We start from the raw sequence: 19,427 nt of genomic DNA, 5'->3' as shown, positions 1-19,427 counted from the left end.
GCTTCCGATGCGTCGACACTTGTGTCTTTGCAACCCGAGGACACCGCGGCCCTGGCTCAGTGTGGTAAACCCCTCCAAACTCATACTGGAGTGTGACTGGCTAACCACAGTGCAGAGAATTCAGCAGAAGGCGTTTTGTATCCTAACCCTGCCAGAGATGAGACCTTCATAGCTTGGAGCATCCTAGCCCTTCATTCCAAATGGGGAAACTGAGGAAGAGAGATAGTGAGCATCCGAGTTGGGATTGTATCACAGAACTCATTTCTCTAGGTTCTGACTCTTCTTCTCTCCCCATCTCCATTTCTCCTCCCTTACCTTCCCCTCCCTCTGCCTGCTGGGGCTCGAACCCGAGGCCTCACACATGCTCGGCGAGCACTCTGCTGCTAGGCTCCTCTTTCATTTTTGAACCCATGAGTGCACATAGTCCTGCTAGCATTCGGAAGATCCTGAGGCAGTATGGAGGAGGGGGGGGAAAGCTCAGAGAGGTGAAGTCACCTACCCAGGCACCACACAGCGAGGTGATAACAGAGCTAGGTAGAGACCTAAATCCGTTTGTCCCGTGCAGCTTTCTGTGCCTGAAGAAGTCTCCTTTGGCTGTAAAGCGGCGTGTGCATCAAAGGATGGGAGGTTGGCTGAAAATAGCACTTCCCCAGGATTCTGCTTTGTCTGTGGCTCAGTTCTGGCCCAAGCCCTATCCAAATATGGCTAATGGCTGCCCACCTGTCACTCCTGCCCCATGAATCTGGGCTCATGCAACGTCAGAAGCCTTCCAGAAGGCAAGAGGTGACAGATATTTGCCTTCTGTCCACACAGGCTGACTCCGAGCAGGGAAGCGTTTCCTCTCTTCTTCTAGCTTTAAAGGGCTAGAGAGAGCTGAGGGCAATCCAGTAAAAACAGAGTAGAGAACGTGAGCAGGCTAGCCACAGCAGACATGGGGAGGGCCGACGACAGTGCAAAGCCATGCCCAGTCCCACCATTCCTTCAGGACATGTGGTTGGGCACCCCAACACACAAGCAAAACAACCAGAGCCAAAGCAGGAACTGAAAATTCAAAGTCTACGAAGGCAAATGGAGGAAGATGTAAGAAAGGCTCCCAGGGAGACTGCGCCTAGAGGGACAGACCTGTCATGATCCTGTAGAAACAGGCCAGGGCCGCTAGACTGCCAATTTGTCAGTCAAACCCAGAACTGGGCTTCTGTGAGAACTGTATGTGTTGTTGGCAACTGCTTCAAGCACAGGCCCGGTAGGTAAGTCCTCCCTCATGGAAGTGATCAGCTGAGCACACTGACAAGCACGGATGAAGCTCCAGACAGCAGACAGAGAAGGAGTAAGGAACAAGATGGCAAACCATAGAGTCCTGCCCAGGAGACCGCGAAGTCCACTGCCACAGGGCTAGTGTCAGTACCGCCAGACAACCTGAAGGGCGAGCAAGAAAGTGTGTAGATTCAGGAACCAAATGCTTTGGAATTTAGCCAGAGCAGCACACACACACACACACACACACACACACACACGCACACGCACACGCACACGCACACGCACACGCACACCAAATCAGCAAACAACAGTTACAAAAAAAAAAAAAAAGCACACAGTGTAGTAAAGGCTGGCCCCCAGAAGCAGCTCAGGGAAGCCTGAGCTGGTAAGACGTTCAGAATAAACGCCGGCAAAATAGTCTTCTCTCAGGGCATCTAGCACAGAGGTCCCTCTGAGGGAACAATCACAGCCAAGAAGACTTCAATGAATCCTTTTTGAAGGGACAACAATAGGGACCTTTGTTCTAATGATTCTGTCTAATGCTTTACATCAAGCCTCCATGAGGCAATGTCTGAACGATGCTTTGAGATTCACCCTAGCCACCTGCCTTCGCCTGTGGCTGCAGCTCGGCCGTCCTGAAAAGAAAACTTCAAGGTGGCTTGGCAGGATTGGGTAGCAAATACCTGGACTCCCAGTGTGGGGAGGCTAAGGCAGGCTGCCTGGATGGAAAAGGGGCAGAAAAAGAGAACAGAAAAGGAAAGGAGAAAGGTGACAGGAAGGAAGAGAGGAAGGGAAAGGGAGAGAAAGGGAGGCAGTACTTACATTAAATAATCTCTTACATTCTTCATCATCATCATCATCATCATCATCATCATGATGTGTGTATGGTTAGCCACATGCATGCTATGATGGGCATGTGGAAATCAGAGGACATTTTCCAGGAGTCAGTTCCCTCCTTCCATCACGGGTTCCCGCGACTGAATTCAGATCATAAGACGTGTGACCAGGGCTCAGGACCACTGAGTCACCTCACTGACTCGGAATAAGCTCTTTAAATAGGCGTGCCATAAAGGCTACCTGTAGATCTGATCAAAGGCTCACGGGACTCCAGCTGTGTGCCTCCTGGGGAGCAAGCTGGCCACACAGAAGCAGAGCATGGCAAACACACTCTCGCTTGCTTGGGCTCCGCTTGCTTTCTCCATGTCTTTCAAGGCAGGATCCCAGCCCATGGGATAGTCCCACCCATACATAGTCCTCCCATATCAACTAATCGAGATCATCCCTGTGTGGTGGTTTGAGTAGGGATGGCCCCCACAGACTCGTGTGTTTGAATGCTTAGCCCATAGGGAGTGGCACTATGAGGAGGTGTGGCCCTGTTGGAGAAGGTGTGTCACTGTGGGGGTCAGACTTCGAGATCTCCTATGCTCAAGCTGTGCCCAGTGTGGCACACAGTCTCCTTCTACAGTGGCCTGTGGGTGAAGATGGAGAACTCTCAGCTCCTCCAGTACCAAGTCTGGCTAAACGCTGCCAAGCCTCCCGCCATGTGACAATGGGCTAAAACCTCTGAAGCTGTAAGCCAGTCCCCAGTTAAATGTTATCCTCTATAAGAGTTGCCGTGGTCACGGTGTCTTTTCACAGCAATAGACTCCCAAGACATCCCCGCAGGCCTGTCTCCTAGGTGACTCAAGACTCTGTCAGGTTGGCAGTTAACACCAATAAACCATCACCCAATGGCAACCTTATGATAGCAAAGGGTTTTGTCGCTAGATACGGCCTAAATGCTACACGTTGGCAGGGGAGTTGATATGCTAGAAAACTCTTCACTAGGTGCCCACCAGCACCCCTAACTTCTATTCCCCTGGATTAGGACCATCAAAACGTAACTAGATTCTTCTAGACGAGGCCCACTGGGTCACATCCATAGAGACATAGCCACACAAGGCAGTGCTGTATCCTGTCTGGGAAGGCTGGCCTGTGGAACAATTTGAGAGCTTTCAGTGATGTTTCTGGGCAGACAGACAAGACAGCTGCCCGAGAAAGCCATATCAGAGGGTCCCGTTTTCCATGAGTGTAGGCTGTCCAGATGTGCACAGTGAAAAAGGGGCAGCATTTCCTTGTCTTCCTATTGGGCAGTGATGGCTTGCTGGTGCCACCCCAATGGTTCTGTGTCAGTCCACTAGTGTCATTAGAACCCCAGAGCCTTGAACACTTCCCCCTTTGGACTCAAACCCCTGCTAGAACGGGACTAGCTGCAGAGCCAGGCCTGGCCTTCTTCTGGTGTTCCTGGCAGCCATTCGTGGCTCCTTGGCTGACCACATAGGCCCTCCTGACCCTGGCTTTCCACCTCCACACCCTTGGCCAGCAGATTTTCCGGATTCCTGTTTGTCATTTGCTGAACTCCAACTGGGACTGCCCCCTAAGGACAAGACAAAGGCCAGCACCTCATCAGGGACATCCTTAGTTAATCAAGGACCCTGGCACCACGCCATCCCTTCCTTGGCTCTGACGGCAGAGCCCTGTCTCTATATAGATCCCCTTTGGCCAATCAGGTGGCTCCTTGGTATGTCAGAGCTCCTCATGTACCCACCCATGTCTTCGGGGTCTGTATGTGAATTGGTCCAGATGCCTCTACAGTGAGTAGCTAGAAACAGTGCCACATGGCCAACATCCTTCACACCTCAATCTGGACGAATGTTCCCCAAAGTCTCACGTGTTTACGTCCAGTGACAAGCCCGAGAGATAAAAGAACCTTGAGGAGGCAGGACTCAGTGGAAGGAAGCCTAGGTGACTGGGACTTGCCCTTAAAAGAGATGCTGAGGTCTCAGTCACTCCCTTCTCTCTGTTTTCTGGCCACCATGGGAATAGATGTCCTCTGCCACATGGTCTCACCAGGAAGTAGCCTTACGTGGACCATGACATTGGGGCCAGCCAGCCACCTGTGGGCTGTCGCCTCTGAGACCATGAGCCTTTGGACCCTCCTAAGTTGGACAAATCCAGACATATCCCTAACTCCTCTTGTGTGTGAAGCAGCAGTCCTTCACAGCTCTGGGGAGGGCTAACTGGGCTGTGAGGGTAAAGCACCGAAGACAGCACCTGGCACACAGGAGGTCCTCAATCGGTGGTAGCTTGTGAGGGGTTCTATTAGAGCTGATAGAAAGTTCTAGAACCAAACATGGAGGATTATATGTAGACTTAATGCCCCTGAACTGCTCACTTTGAAATAGCTACCAGTTCGGTTTTGCGTAGAGTGTATTTGCCAGTCACTCCGCGTGTCCACTCCTGCCCACGGCCAGTGTCCCGTCTGCTTTGCACTGTCCAGGTTTCAGACTCTGCCTCCTTTCTTCTTGCAGACACTCCTCAAGCTGACCCTGAAGCTCACTAACAGCGCTTGTTTTTTCCTCTTCTTGGAAGGCTGGGTCCCCCAGAGACCATACACAGGGCTGGGCCGGTCAGAGGAGGGACCAGAGAGACAGAGCCGACTGTCCTCTGATACTTCCAGCTCTTAATGACACTTGGCAGCCTGGGTCAGAGGACCCACCCAGCCCAGACGTGTGGAAGGCATCCTTTGTCTTTCTGGGGTGCTGATGTGAGCAGTGGAGCCGTCTCTGAGTCTACAGTGAAATACAGGCTGGTGCCACCATAACCTCCAGCCTCAACTCAAGGCAGTCAGCTTGCACTGGCTTCCTGTAGCATCACGCCCCCTCCCTAAGTTCTTTTTATTCAGTAGTGCCACAGGCTAGGCTGGGCTGGCCACTGGTGTGACCTCTCCTTTTTCCTTGAGGCCACAGCTCTTTTCATTCAGCTGTCCAAACGTAGACCAACAGCCCACGTGCAGGTAGATACCCAAGACTCCAGTCTCAGCTCAGTGGACAGACACAACAGCGGCAGGTCCCTGGTTTAGGGAAGACAGATCTGAGGTACAGAGAGGAGAGGCGGAGGCAAGCATTAGCTTGTTTCCCATCAGGAGGAGAACACTGCCCTCTCTCTGGGCTGGCCTTCTTGCAGAAGACCCGCGCTCAGCAGGGCTCCTCTCTGTCAATCTCTCCGTCAGGCCACCCAGACCACCTCTACCTATGCTCTGCCCCGGTGTGGAGCCAGGCTTACAAGCAGCTGGATGCCACCTGTGGGGGGCCCTTGCCAAGAAAGTGGAAATGTGGTAATAATGTCCACTATCCCCTGTCTGTCCTCCAGGCAAGGCAGGTTCATACTTTGACCTCCTCAGAAACCAGTCACTTCCTTCGTTGTTCTTCCACGCAGCCTCCTCACCTACCTGCCACCTTCCACCCACAGCCCAAAGGAACCCTCTAGAATACAAGCTGCCTCCTTGCTGGCATATTCTGGGGGGCTCCCTGTTGCTCCCTGGAAAATGTTTGGGTTCTTGAAGGATCTTCCTGACATTCGTGTCTCGTCTCATCCACCTTGCCTCATGTCCACACTGCAGCATGCAGGGCAGGCCATCTGCCACCTCCACCTGGAGGCCCTCATGTCTACACTGCAGCATGCAGGGCGGGCCATCTGCCACCTCCACCTGGAGGCCCTCATGTCCACACTGCAGCATGCAGGGCGGGCCATCTGCCACCTCCACCTGGAGACCCTCATGTCCACACTGCAGCATGCAGGGCGGGCCATCTGCCACCTCCACCTGGAGGCCCTCATGTCCACACTGCAGCATGCAGGGCGGGCCATCTGCCACCTCCACCTGGAGGCCCTCATGTCCACACTGCAGCATGCAGGGCGGGCCATCTGCCACCTCCACCTGGCAGCCTTCACTTGCTTTCCCCTGGAAGTTCCTTCTCAGGCACACCCATTAGGACCTAGAAGGTGAATCTTCCCTAGACACCCCCACGAGAGGAGGCAAGTGTGCACACAGAGGACCTGCCCCCATAGACGGGTGCAGATGCTCAAGTGTGCCCGTGTTACCTGGCGCAAGGTACTTAACCCTCCTGACTCTATGTCCTTGACTGCAAAGTGGGGTCGAAAGTACTGCTTGACCCGGTGGTATCACATGCACACAAACATGGTGTATCCTGGGATTTGCCAGTGACCATGGCCCCCAAGCTGTAGTTATAGCTCATCGCTGTATTTTTTGTTTTGCTAAATTTTGCGTTTACTTATTGTGTGCGCACATATGTGTCTGTGTGTTGGTGTGTTCTGTATGGCACATGTGTACAGAGCAAAGGATAACTTTCTTTCTAGTATGTGGGTTGTCAGGCTTGGCAGCAAGTGCCTGGCACCCTACCACCGTTCTTTTCCGCATCCAGAAGGGCTGGTATGTGGGCTCCTAGGTGTACCAGGGAAGGCCTGGGCCAGAGCAGAGCACAGGGAACAAGGCTGTGCGTGAGCAGGTGAGGTCAGTAGGTGCCCAGGCTGAGCACTGACTAGCCAGAATCTTGCAAAGACAGCCGGGGTTTGCACAGAAAACACCCCAGCGTGTTAGAGCGGTCACCTCAGGGTGATGCAAGTTTTTAATGTTTCGTTTTTTTTAAATTAAAATCTCTTTTCCTCCCCGTTGCTGTTATTGTTCACCACCCCCACCACCCCCAAATGCATACCTACCAAACCAAAATCTATGTTGGAATCCTAAGCCTGGGTCCTGATTGAGTTGCCAAAGAAGATGAGCGCGCGCGCGCGCGCACACACACACACACACACACACACACGTGACAAGAATGAAGAGACCTAGCCTTTGAAAGTCATGGTAACCAAAGAAGATGATACAGTCTCTGAATCTTATTTGAACGCCAGAGAGGACCCAAGTTTAAATTTCAGAAAGAAGAAAAGGACCAGAAGAGGGAGGAAGGGCCGTCTGTCAGGAGCAGGAGAGGAGAGACACCCCTGCCCCCAGGCCCAGCTCAGGGAGGGCTTGGGTTAGCTGCTGGACTAAAACTCAGAAATAGAACGTGCTGTTGCCTGAACAAGTCATCTATCTGGGTTGGAAGCCATCTTTACCTCCATCTTGTCTCCCCATTGGCCCTCCCAGGCAGGATGGCCACCACCCTTTTCCCACATCCAGAAGGGCTTGTTGGTGGGCTCCTAGGTGTACCAGGGAAGGCCTGGGCCAGAGTGGATCCACCATCGCTCAGCTCTGAAGGTGTGGCCAGGAAAGTAGCCAGGGAGTTAGCAGGCCTCTGTGCCAACCACTCCATTATACCAGCACCAATATGGCCTTGACACATATTCTTATCCTTGTGACCAAGCTACGCCCTGTCATTGGTAAGACCTTCAGGCTGTTTCTAACAGAAACAGCTTGGGACACAGGTCAGACCATACGGTGTGCTCTTTAGCTATCTTCAACAGCTCCCAGCAATGGGAGCCACTTTCCATTTCACAACAAGTCAGGTTCCCTCCTCCTCCCCCCACCCCAGTGCCCTGGAACCTCAGGTCTGTGCCTAGTGTGCCCACCTTCCCTACACTACCAAGCTGCTCAGGCCTCTTGGTCAAGAGGTAGAGGCTAGTGGCTTGGAATGTCTCCAGGCTTCTCAGCTGATGAGAACTCGCTCCAGCGGGGCGGAGGTGGGGGTGAGGTGGGGGGAGGGAGAAGAAGCAGGTGTCTTCTGATCCTCTGGTGACCTTCTCAGCCTTGAAGAATGGCAGGAAGTACCCCAGGACCCGCTAATGAGTGCTGGATGTCCCCCCTCAGCCCTGGCACAGCAGTGAGAATCGGATCCTCCTTCTTAGATACTTTGGCCCGTCTCTGTTCTCCACGCCTGTTTCCTTTTCCTTCTCCAAGAACCATGAGGTGCAGTGAGCAGGCCCAGCCAGTGAGGAGAAGCTCATTTATCCTGCTCAAGTTGGGTTTCCGTCAACAGCTTTTGTTTTTCCTGGTTAAGCGGTCACGTGGTCGAGCAAGGTTTTCGGGACACCACGGCACAGTCAGGGCTTATTCACGTGACCTGGCGAGCAAAGGTAGAGGAGAGGGGACTTCCAGGGACTCAGGATTACAGCCAGCAGGTGCAAGATGGCCGCTTAATGTCTCTCCATCTCGCCAGCTGCTCTCCATCGTCTGCACGTTTCTCTGATTCTCTTGGGGATATCATCTCCCTTTGTTTGCCCAGCGGCTCTCCAAATGGCCGCTCCCAAGAGGCAGCCTTTGTTACCAATCCTTCTAGATCCCCCAGGCCCACCTGATGAATGCAATGTCATCACAGCCAACAAAACACACAGAGAGGTCTCGGAGACCTGAATAAATATGTCCAGCCTTGGCCGAAAGCAGTGATTCTCAACCTTCCTAACGCTGCGTCCCCTTAATACAGTTTAATACAATTCCTTGTTGCGGTGATCCCTAACTATAAAGTTATTTTTCTTGCTATTTCATAACTGTATTTTGCTACTGTTATGATGCTATTGTCATAATGTTAATATATGTGTTTTCCTATGGTCTTACGCAACCCCTGTGAAAGGGCTGTTTGGAACACACACACACACACACACACACACACACACACACACTCGGGGTCTCAGCCCACAGGTTGAGAACCGCTGGACTAAGCCGTCCATCTAGACTTTCTTATGTGATTCTCAGAGTAACCTACAAGGCAGGCTTTCTCATTATTTTTACTTAGAAGAAAAGCAGACAAGGAAATAGAGGCTCAGCTGGTTGGTTACCTGCCTGGGACTCCTGGCTTGTAAGCAGGCAAGGACTTGGATCCAGGCCCTGCCTGCACCCTGATATGTTTTTCCTGACTCAATAAGACCCCCCCAAAGCTCCCATTCTACACATCTGCTTCTATGGATCCCACAGTTTCAAAAATCTCCCCGAGAAGCCCTTATTCTTGGGGCCTCTTTTCCTGGCTTGGTCCAGGGTGGAACCCTTCTTTCACCAGGCTGCTTTCTTTTATAGTGTGGTTTAAAATACAACCTCTGATCTTCGCACAAAGTAAATATTGAAAACATGGGTAGGAGATTGCATTAAGTATTTTCACCTTGTTCCGTGACGCTGGAGGTCAGGACTGTGGTTTAAGATATGTAAACGACTGGACCTCAGGCAGCAGCTCATGGGCAAATGGACGTCTTTGGTGGCAGGGAGGTGGCTTGGGCTTGCTCTGAGCACAGAGTCTAGGCTTCTCTCAGCTGTCTGGCACCCGCTACGCTCTTTCTTAACTTCTGGGCATGCTGTTGGACTTGGCCACTCTTTGTTTATTTATGAAGGCCATTCATTACTATAAAGGATAAATTTAGTATTGTTGAAAATGTTCTGTTTGGTTTGTCCTCTACCATTTGTGTCAAGCAAAGAACAAAGGCCAGATCATCCTACCTCTCTTTCCACCAATGAGGTGCCTGGCTTTGTCTCCCCCATGCCCCTTGCCTTGCCCTTCATGTGCCTTCCCCCTGGGTGGTCCCTATACAGCCCTTGGCCAGAGGAGGGGAGGTGGGGGACCAGCCTTGGCTTCCCTGCCTTCTTGGGACCATTTGGGTCTGAGCAGTGGCTTTGGGAGGTACCTCTGCCTTCTGGAACTTTCGCAAGCAGTAGCTATGTGAACCTGCACCACCTGCTTGCAGCATCCTGACTGACGTTTTAACTTTCTTCTCCCTCCCAGAGAGGTTCCAGTGCTGTCTAGGGTCGGGAAATAGCCTCACTCCAGTCTCACAAAGAGTTCAGAAAACCCACACCAGCCGCCTAGGACCCACTTCAGACTGAAGTGGGTGCTAGAGACAGAGCTGAAGGAGCCATGCCTGCCCCTTTGCCTGCCTCTCTTAGCTTTTACCTTCCCTGCCTCTAAAGTGAAGATGGCACACGGTGAATGCTACTTCCCTTTTCCTTGGTCCCCCCTGCTAGCATACCTGTCTCCAGGTTGCCTAGCAACCTATGACATCATCAACTGCCAGCCACTAGGTGTGCCAGGTGCCCAGGATACAAAAGGGAAACCCCCCCTCTCTCTCTGTCTCTCTCTGTCTCTCTCTGTCTCTCTCTGTCTCTCTCTGTCTCTGTCTGTCCGTCCGTCCGTCTCTCTCTCTCTCTCTCTCTCTCTCTCTCTCTCTCTCTCTCTCTCTCTCTCTCTCCCCCTCTCTCAGCTTCTTGCTCTCTTGTTCTTTCATGCTGTCTCTGTCTCTCTCTTTCTCTCTGGGGTGCCCCTCCCCCTTTCCTGCTCTCCCACGCTTCTACAATAAACTTCTCCATATCATATCTGTTGCCTGGCATCTTATTCTTTTTTTTTTTTAAGCATAACACCCCCCATCAAGCTATTTCTCGCACCTTACCAATACTAGGTATAATAGAATTAGCACAGGCTTAGGGACTTCGTAGCAAGCTGGGTGACCTTGGGGGACAAGACAACATCTCTGAGTCCTTGCCATCACGTTCTCCTCCAGAGGCTTCTGCAGAAGGTAGACATGCTTTCCACGCCCTGCCAGTTTTGGGCTTCCCCTCCCCCCATACTTACCAATGACCCACAGAGATCCTACAGTCACTAAGACTAGAAAACCATGGCCTCCAGCCTGAGACACAGAATACTCCCGCCTGTGTCCCAGCGGTGGTGACAACTGCTGCTTCCCTCTGCTGTCTGGATGTCCCTGGGGATGAGTGTTCCGAGGTTCTGGACGTGAGCCCCTGGAATGCTCCCTGCCACTGGCCTCTTTCACTGTGTTGTTGACACTGACAAGACAACAAAACTCATGGTTTGAGCTCTGGCCCTGGGCTGGCTCTGGACCGATGCTGAGCTGGCCCTGGGCTGGTGCTCAGGTTCTATAAGGAAAGGCTGAGGAGGGGGAAGAGCCTGGAAATAGTGGCTTTGCATGATGGTTGGCTTTTTAGCCACCAGCTGAGGCTGACTCTGCACAGGGCACCCTAAGTGTTTGAGTCTAAGAATGCACGTGGGGATTAAGACCTCTCCTGCTTGGAGAGGTGACATTGCTAGGCCGGTTATAGTGTCCCCCACAGCTGGGCACAAAGCGCAAGTGTTCTCTTGCATCCCCAGGTCTCCTGGCTGGGGACACTGTTCCCATGGGACAGCAGCTGGAGCAGCTGGATGTCCACAGCAGGTGGCAGGTGCTGTGTTCTGAGAGGAACCCACAGCAGCTGCTGCTGCTTTTCCCCATTGTGCCTTCTGGAGCCCAAGGTTGCCAGCAACTTTTACCCCATTCTCACGGTGACTGATCCCCTCAGGGTGATGTCGGCTTCTCTCCTGTGCCAGGGAGGAAGCTGCTGCTCAAAGTCACTGAGCAGGCACACTGGAGCCAGACCACCATGCTTAGCAAACCCTGCTGGAGAGGGAATCGCCTGGCACTTGCCACAGTGCGTGCTAGGTGGCTGGGCCCTACTCACACAGAGAGGTTGGGAAACCAACAGGGAACATAGGCTTGGCCCTGACCACTGTATGTGTCGGCTCCATGGGGTCCTGTACAGAGGGGACTGAGGGGAAGAAAGTGGGCACTGAGTCCCCAGAACCCCCCTCCTCCCTGACCCCTGGCTCAGACTAGGTTACAGAGCTGGGTTCTGCAGGCTCCTAGTCTTCCTGACTAAATGACACTAGCTCAGGACCAGTTCCCCAACGCATGGATGGGGTCCACCCCTCCTTCCTCTCCTCCCCTTCTCTCCTCACTGACTTTGTATTCGATTTCCTCCCCCTCTACCCTGAGTCTTGGGAACTTCATTTTGAGGCTCCACAGAAACTCAGTCCCCCTCCCAGGCAGGACCTGAAGTTCTCAGCCAGAAGTGACTCCCAACCCACCTTCAGAGGGCTGGGGGAGGGGCAGTCCCTGGGGACCCCCTCCCAGGTGCTTTGCAGGCCACAGAGGCCACCTTCCAGCAGGGCCAGAAAAAGCAGGACTCCCAATCCCCGCAGACCGAGCCTAGCAACAGTCGGGGTTCCCATGGCAACCTGCGGTTTATTTTTAGTCACACTTTAACATTAACATGATGAGAGGGGATCTGAGAGTTACATTACTCTTTTAACAGCACAGGAAGGGGGAGGGAGGAACACGCTCTCTGCTAGAAGGTGCCAACCCCAGGGCAGGGAAGGGAGGGGTCTGCACGGGCCTGGTGTCAGTGGGTCCTTTCTAGGAAAGAAGGGCTACAGAACTCCTAGCCTCAGGTGGGCAGGCGAGCGGCAGGAGGTGGGGATGGGGTGGGGGTGGGGGGGCAGAACACCTAAAACAGCCCTGCTACTTTCTGAAGCTTGCTGGCTCTCTGTTGGAGGACAAACAAGCAAGGGGGGAGGGGAGAGAAGGAAAAGGAGGGAGGGGAGAAGGAAGAACGGAGGGGAAAGGAAAAGATGGAAGGAAAGGAAGCAATGGAGAACCTTGGAGCAGAGGCAGATGGGTACGCAGCCTTGCTCTGTGGCCAGGCTGGCCGCCTTGATGCAGAAGCATGGAGTTGGTAGCCTCGGGGAGCTCACAGTTAGGGGTGTACACAGCGGTGTGGGGTGGTGCTGGGACAAAGGATGAGCAGGAGGAAGAGGCTCCCAGGCTATTCTGGAAAGGTCAGGCTCTCCAGCTGCAAGGCTAGGCTTCTCCACATACTTAGGGCTCCCCATGCCTCTGGCTGCTCCACATACTCCAGCCAATGTGACTGGGTTAAGCAATGGGCACGTGACCCAAGAACAACCAATCAGAGCCCTTCCTCGAGTATGCCCTACAAGACCTGGACCTAGAGAGGTACCCACAGTGCTCTACATAGCTGGGCAAAGCCTCTTTGGTTTTTCACTGAAGTTAGTTTGACTTGGCTTCTGTCTTGGACGGTTGAACCAATTTGACTAATTCCATCAATATCTGTGGTTTGGCTAGTATGAAGGCACATGGTACCTTTTAAAAAAATATTTGTTTTTATTTTTTACATATACATTTGTATTATTACACATATATAAAATAAACTACATACAGCAAGAGGAACCACGAAGCAATCAAGAATTAAATTAATGTTACATTCATAGTGTTTTGGCTATTTGTATTTGGCAACCTTGAAGAAAACATTTTCCTATCTTGGTGAGTCTAAAATTCTGAATGTAAATCAATATCTATCATATCTCATCTCTATCAACTTAAAACATCTATCTAGACCTGACAGCATCTTAACTCCTAAACAACTAAGCTTAATTGTGAAACTAAACTATGTGGTCTTCAACTCCATCAGAGACTTGAGAAGGAATAAAATTAATTACCTGAGTACATAGGAAGTGCAGGTTAGCAGCTTCCAAAATGAAAAAAGTACCTTGTAAAGGGAAATAGAAAGGCCTTATGCACTCTGCTCCTGCTGGGATGAGGGCTAGAATTTTCAGAGAATGTGGTCACAACCATCTTGGATGTTCTAAATTCTGCAGGGAGCTGGCCACAGAGAGGCACAGGGACCTACCTCAGGGCGTTCAGTCAAAGGCCACACTGGCCTGGCAGTGGATCTGACTGACTCCACCCTCCTTCTTCCCCCCACCCCCAGGGTGGTCCCAGACCAGAGTGTCCAAGAACTCCAAGCTCATGCCCCTGACAGCACTCTTGAGATGCACGTGAGCGCACAGCTGTAAGCCAAGTCTTACCCAGGGCTCTTCAACCTCTTCTCACCCTGCTACCCCTTAACTCCCACCCCTTCCCCAATAATAACTGCCATCCAAAGGCCACAGCCACGGGCATCGAGCCCTCACAACATCCTCTCTACCCCCACACCCCCCTACACCTCCCTACACCCCCCCCCCCCCGTGCTTCTGGTCTTGTATTCTTCCCTTAGCCCTGTCCCCAGGCAGGAGCTGAAGGAAGGCCAACCCCAGAACAGACAAGCAGTGGGCATCCTGCATGACTGCTCTACCCGTGACCCACTGTCCTTAATGCCATGTCTGGTTTCATTTGTAACAATTTATTGTGGTTGTGAGCTGCTATGTGGGTGCTGGGAATTGAACCCAGGTCCTCTGGAAGAACAGCCAGTGCTCTTAACCACCGAGCCATCTCTCCAGCCCCAGTGCCATGACTTTTAAGAGGGAAGGTGGGTGTGTCGTGTTCAATTGTTCATGCTTTGGATTTTTGAGACATTTCTTGCCGTGTAGCTCAGGGTTGGCAGCCTCCTGTGGGTTGGCTTTACCGGCCTGCCTCCTGCACCTGATCTCATGTTTCCATTAATGCAGGGAGGAGCTTTGCAGGGGGTTGGTGCTAGTCAGTTCTGCCAGCCCCTTCGGTTTCATATCTTTCATCTCTAGATAACATTAGAATCTTCATGGCGTAAATGCTGTATGAATAGCTGGTTGACTGTATTTTTATGTCTATGATTTTTTTTTTATCATTACAGTTTTTAAAATTAGTTCCAAGTATTTTCTATGTACGGGTGGTTGAATCTGTGGGTGCAGTGTCTATGGGTACCCAGAGCCGTCCACCAGCCTTCCTTGCCGTCACTTCATAGTATCCCCCCCACCGCCCAAAACTTCCACTGGGACACTCCTTCTGGCACTACCTCACTCAATCTTCTCCACCAGCTTCAAAGGCAGAAATGTCTTTGCCTTTAAAGGAAATGCCCAGTGACAGCTTTCAGCTGCGGATGGAGCCCAGATGGTGGGATTCAGCCACTCAAGAGGGGGCTGTCTCCTATCAGGGTGCAGAGACACGGCCCCCACGGCTGAAGCACTGAATGCTCTCTGAGGAAGGAGGGGGGGGCTGCTCTCTGAGCCCTGGCCCAGCTTGTGCTGCTTGGGCAGACAGGTGGGGCAGCCTGGAAGCAGGAGAGAGAAGCATGAACACGCTGGCCTCCAGCAGCTGCCCACAAAGGTATCCGTCGGCCGGAACTGGGTGGCTTTGCTTTCAATAGCATCTTCCTTGATTCAGGTCGGGGCTCAGAGTAGGTTGCAGAACGAGCGAGCCCTGAATGAAGGCCAACTTCTACTTCACCCCACCCTGCAGTCACGAGCTGGGCTACACAGGCCGAAGGAAACTTCCTCCTGTCTCTCCATGCTTGCGTTGCTATGATATGAAGGGGCAGCCTTCCTCTGTGTGCGAGTTAAGGGGGCAGCCTCTGGGAACTCTGAGGTCCCAAAGAGGATGACCTTGAACTGAAGCTTCATAGGCCAGCCTATAGAAACCTTCCAAGCATCAAGCTAAGCTTTAGAAGCCAGCTAGTCCTGGATTCACGCCCTTGCCATGGCATCCAGGACTGCGTAAGCTTGAGGTCCCTCAGCCTGAACTTCTGTCTCTGTCTTTGCAGCGAGCTGGGGCCCCAGGGACTCCTCAATATCCACTTGCCTGGAGAAAGGACAGTAGAGGAACAGCGCTGGCTGAGACTCTTGAGAGAGTGGCATGGCTCCTGGCAAAAGCCACTCGGATCTTTATTTTGGTCCCCAGACAGGCTGAGCTCAAGCCTGCCTCAGCCCCTTTGCGCTTGCTGTTCCCGCTGACCCCCGGCCTGGAAAGCCTTTCCTCCTGAGCTTGCTTTCTATGGCACCATCTCATAGCTCAGCTCGTGTCTCCCCCTGGGGGGGGGAGGGGTGCTCCCCTGACTCCCCGCTCTCAGCCCTGTCTGCCCCATCTCACTCTCCCTCCAGGCTTCGCTTCTTAGCACTCACGCTCCCTGCAATTGGGTTCGCAGGTTTCTAGCCTGTATCCCGTGAGAATGGGAGGCACGGGAGACAGCAGCTCCCGAAGCCCCCCGCCCCCCCACCCCACCCCGCCTGCTGTGGGACGGGAAGGCTCGGGTCTTGATCATCTGTAGGCTTTAGTTTCCTGCCCTTGTCCAGCCACGTGTGTTAGGGAAACGATGTGACTGGCACAGTGGGGCAATGTATAGAGTCCATGCTGTCCCATGCAAGGTCTTTGCACCTCTAGAGCTTCCCAGAACAAATTCAGGGGAGACCTCTACTCGTTGGACAAGAAAAGAGGTAGAGGAAGGGAGGGTGGCGTGTTCAAGCTGGGCAACTGGAGAGTCACCTCACGTGGTGGTGGTGGTATTGGGGACTGGGGACTGGGGAAAGTGGCCTGGCATAGGTGGCATGCCCTGGCCCTGGCAGGCTCCCAGGGGTGCACCTACCTCGCAACCATGGCAGAGGGGCTACAAGCTGGGTCTGTGGAGGCCACCTCTTCGGCGGAGGACATATCCCCACAGCTCAAACCAGAAGTCAGCTCAGAGTGTCCCTGGAGGCCCTCCCTCCCTCTGGGCACCCTCCTTGTTGAAGCTGTGACTTGGTGAGGCCCACCTTGCACCAGCGTGGCTAAAAGAGAAGCTTCCAGACCCCAGTGGAAATGCTGTAGGGAGCATGGGCCAGTGCAAGGAGGCAGTCTCTCCTCCCCCCTACCCCACCCCCGTTGTTGGCCACCTCCACCTCAGTCTCGGCAGGCCCTGAGCAAGAACACGTTGCCTGGTACCAGAGAAAGCCCTCAGCAACCCACCCGTGTAGTGACAGAGAGAACAGGTTGCCCTCCCTGTGAAGCTGAGACCCACGCACGATAATTGGCCCGTGTCTGTATGAGCATTCCAGGAACTCACTTATGACCTCATCGACCAGACGATGGGCTTGGAATCTGGGTCTGATGCCAATGGGGTCTAAATGATGTCATGGATTCTCAAGTGTTGAAATGTCCAGGAAAGTATGCGACCTAAGACCCATCCCCTTCGTCCAGCCCTGCACCTCTCCCTGTGCTTAGACTCTTAGAGAGCCTCCTGGCGAGTCTTTGTAATAACATTCAGAGGTAGATATGAATCCAACCAGTACATGCGTACATGGTCACAGAGGCTAAGCAATTTGGCCCCAAACACACAGCAATGGGAAGGTAGGACCAGGATGTGACAGGCAGTGCTTTTTGCTTTATCTAGTCCCTGTGCCAGGCTATGCCATTATTTCCAGGCGCTGAGGCATTCCAGTGGTGGACACTGACTCCAGGAAACCGGGGCCTGGCCAGCCCTTTCAACAAGCTTCCAAAGATGCAAAGCCAGACAACAGTGCTGATGGACAGAGCACCCCTGTGCCTCTCTGCTAGCCTCATGCCAGTCCACTGGGGAGAAGAGACAGCTTCCCTGGCCTCGGGGTGTCTCTCTCCTGCTTTTCTTCTCTGAGCAAGGCACACAGAGGTCATCATCTTAAAATGAGGTCGCGAGAGTGAGCCGCCCAGTGGGCAGCAAGAGACCCTGTCTCAAACAAGGGCATGTCTCAAGGACCGTCACCTCTGACCTCTACGGGTGTGCCGTGGGATGTGCATGGCCCCCATGTGTGTCCACACTTCCGAGTGGCCTGCAATCTAACACAACGGGGTGCTTTAAAAGAGCAGACAGTGCAGAGCAGAGCGTGGCCACGATTCCAGCACTCCAAAGGCTGACACAGACCATGAGTTCTGAGTTACCCTGGACTATGCAGCCAGATCTTGGTCTTTTGGCCTCTGGAAGTGCGAGACTAAATGACAAAGCCAATGTGTGTGTTCAGCCCTCTGGGGCTACAGGTTCTGAACACAGATGGAAAATACGCATTAAGACTGTGTCTGAAGGGCATGTGACAGACCGCTGCCCTCTCCTCTGGAAGCTCCATGGGCACACACACCATGCACAGCGATTCACACTGCACTTGCCACGTGTCATGCCATCCAGGGCCGACTCAAGACACAGAGTGCGACGTGCAAATCTTTGACTTTTGATTTTCAATGTCAGCGGACCTGGAATCAGTCCCTGTGGACACCAAGGGACAAGACAAATTTGCCATAGTAACCTCAAGGACCAGATTCTCTGAAACTCCGGAAGAACCAAGTGCCTTCTCCACGATTTCCAGCAGTCTGGTTTTCTGGACAGTATTCCTGAATGTTCCCTGCAGAGAGACTCAGGCTGGTGGCACAGGAACATGCAAAACTTAGATCCACGATGTCAGACAGCCAAAACCAGACTCGACCCTGCACGGACACCTGGCCAGCACGCAAGACTCCTAATTGCGAAGTCCCAGACAGCCCTCCTGTGCCATCTCCGCAATTACGGTGCTCTTCTCTTCCTAGGTGCCACAGGCTGACGAAAAGGACAAGATCACAGCTCTGCCTCGCCCTCGCTGTGTGACTCCGGGAAAGTCCCCTCACCTCTCTGAGCTCCACGGTCCCTCATCTGCACCATGGTGGGGCTGAAACCCCTCACCTGAAGACTTGGTTCCTGAACTGAAGGAGGGGAGGTTTGATGCTGCCTGATTGCAGGCTGGAGCCTGAAACAAACCGAGAGCAGCTGCCGTGCCAGGCTGCCCCTGGCTCCCCCGCAGTGCGGGAGATGACAAGCCACACCTGAGAGCCCCTGGCACATGGCAGGTGCCCAGCTGTGCCAGAGCCTGAACAAACAGGCATTCGCCTGTCTGACACTGTGGATCTGAGTTTTGCACGTCCCTGTGCCACAACTTGAGTTCAGCTACTGTCTGTCCCTTACCCAAGCTGCCCAGCCCTTGTGTTCAGGTGAGAGATTAGAAAAGGATCCAGCGGTATGCGTGGGTCAGAGTGACAGCCCTTGAGAGAACTCGGGGGAGTCCAGATGGCTCTGCTGTGCACAAAGCAGATACTTTAGGACCTCAAGGGATGCTTGTCGGTGGATTCTGTCCCAGCCCCCGGCCCTGGGCTACCTGAGGGGTTGGAGAGGAGGCCATCATCAGTTCATCTCCCTGTGCCTCTGCATCGGGCTAGGAAGGGAGCTAGCTTTTGGTGGGGGTACACAGGTCCATGAAAGCTTCTCAGGTAAAAGCCAGCCCTGCCAGGCTTCATGTTCGACACAGGGAGATCAGTGGTGAGTCACCCCTACCCTCGGGAATTTTGATCAACCTTCCATCCCAAGATACCAGGCAAATCCCTACCCTGAACACCGGGGTGGGGCTGGGTAGCATAGGAAATCGTTGGGGAAATACTCCCCGCTGCTCGGAACTCAGTGACAAGGGGCTTCAATCAGGATGCTAGGCAGTTTGGATATTATTTGTACACATGTTGGGGGCACTGAGTCTGTCCCCTATGGCAGTATTAAGAGGACTTTTAAGAGCTGGAGCCTCAACCAAGGCATATGCCCTCTGAGGGGCATAGTGCTTTGCGATGTGATCTCCGCCCTGCAAGAGTAGGCTATGACCAGGGAGCCTGACCCTAGAATTGTCCTGATTTCCTGTCTACTTAGGTTACCTTTCCTTCTCACCGTGATGTCCCTAACATGAGACCCTCACTGATGGCCAAACCGATCGGGTTGCCTGATCCTGGATTTTTATCCTTCAACGCTGTGAGCTTAAAGGACTCTTTTTCTTTGTAAGTTACCTAGCCTCTGTGACTTTGCTATAGTA

General features: G+C 53.0%; 1 long non-coding RNA gene across 1 annotated transcript; it reads left to right on the top strand.

Annotated features, from left to right (window-relative positions):
- Positions 1-13,538: 13,538 nt before the first annotated feature.
- LOC311585978 lies at positions 13,539-18,897 on the top strand. Its single transcript, XR_014775415.1, has 3 exons — positions 13,539-13,705; positions 14,762-14,934; positions 18,130-18,897. It is a non-coding gene; the product is annotated as an uncharacterized lncRNA (long non-coding RNA).
- Positions 18,898-19,427: the final 530 nt, after the last annotated feature.

This window comes from Acomys minous (genome assembly GCF_964271855.1).
Source record: "Acomys minous genome assembly, chromosome: 16".
Lineage (NCBI taxonomy): Eukaryota > Metazoa > Chordata > Mammalia > Rodentia > Muridae > Acomys > Acomys minous.
The sequence above is the reverse complement of the archived record's forward strand: the minus strand, read 5'-3'. Positions and strand labels throughout refer to the sequence as shown.